Here is a 1,516-nt window from a genome sequence, read left to right as displayed (position 1 = left end):
TATGGAGTACAATATTGTATAACTGTATTAATTCAACTGTAAACCTAATAATTTACAGCCAGTTTTGAAAGAGAAGCATCTTAGCTCTGGAAATTGTTATTGAATGTGTCAATGCTGTTGTAATGAAATGCCTCTTCTAATCATTTGGTTGTGAAATAATTAAAAAAATAATAATTAGTAGATGTGAAAAACATTACCATTGAAATCTACCTGATGACTTTATATCCATGCTCAAATGCCAAGGAGCTGAGAAAATAATCGACTGTGACTAGTGAAAATCAGATATATAGAGATTAGAAATGCATATGCTTCTTAGTGTCAATTGTAATAAAAATGAATTTTTCTGTATGAAACAGTATATTTAAAAATGAAATGGAGATCTTTTTCAAAGTTTAAAACCTCATTTAATTTTATGTCTTATAGGGTTTATACGGAGTACAATATTGTATAACTGTATTAATTCAACTGTAAACCTAAAAATTTACAGCCAGTTTTGAAAGAGAAGCATCTTAGCTCTGGAAATTGTTATTGAATATGTCAATGCTGTTGTAATGAAATGCTTCTAATTATATGGTTATTAAATAAATAATTTTTAAAAAATTAAAATATCTTAAAAGTCTCGGATTTAGCCTTAAAAAAAAGAAAATTTTAAATCTTTCAGGAAAGAGATTGAGGAAGACATCAGAAGATGGAAGGACCTCCCATGCTCATGGTTTGGAAGAATTAATATTGTGAAAATGACCATCCTACCAAAAGCCATTTACAGATTCAATGCAATGCCAATCAAAATCCCAGTGACATTTTTCACAGAATTGGAAGAAACCATCCTAAGAGTCATATGGAAGCACAAAAGCCTCAGATAGCCAAAGTAAGCCCAATCACTAAGAGCAATGCTGGGGGGATTACTATACCAGATTTTAAACTGTATTACAGAGCTATAGTCATAAAAACAACATGGTACTGGCACAAAAATAGACACATAGAACAATGGAACAAAATTGAAGACCCAAATATGAGTAAATGCAATTTCAGCCACCTGATATTTGATAAAAGTGCCAAGAATATTCACTGGAGGAAACACAGCATGTTCAGCCAATGGTGCTGGCAAAACTGGACTCTACCTGTAGAACCTACCATTTGATCCAGTTATACCACTCCTTGTTATCATCCTATTAAAGAGACACGTGTACATCTTTTCACAATAGCTAAGAGATGGAAGCAACCTAAGTGTCCCTCAATTGATGAGTGGATAATGAAAATGTGGTTAGTTTATACAATGGACTTTTACTCAGCAGTAAAGAAAGATGAAATCATGAAATTTGCAGGTAAATGTATGGAACTAGAAACTAAGTAACTAGAAACTAAGTGCAGTAACACAGACTCAGAAAAAAAAAATCAACATATGTTCTCCCTCATATGTGGATCCTAGAACCAAGCCCTGATAAGTGAGTATGTATCCAGGTATATTGTTAGGAAGGGTTAAATGGGGTAGGGAATGGAAGGCAAATGGATGGAG

This window comes from Nannospalax galili, unplaced genomic scaffold, assembly GCF_000622305.1.
Source record: "Nannospalax galili isolate Female #2095 unplaced genomic scaffold, S.galili_v1.0 scaffold488, whole genome shotgun sequence".
In the NCBI taxonomy this organism is placed as follows: Eukaryota; Metazoa; Chordata; class Mammalia; order Rodentia; family Spalacidae; genus Nannospalax; species Nannospalax galili.
Note: the sequence above shows the minus strand (reverse complement) of the source record.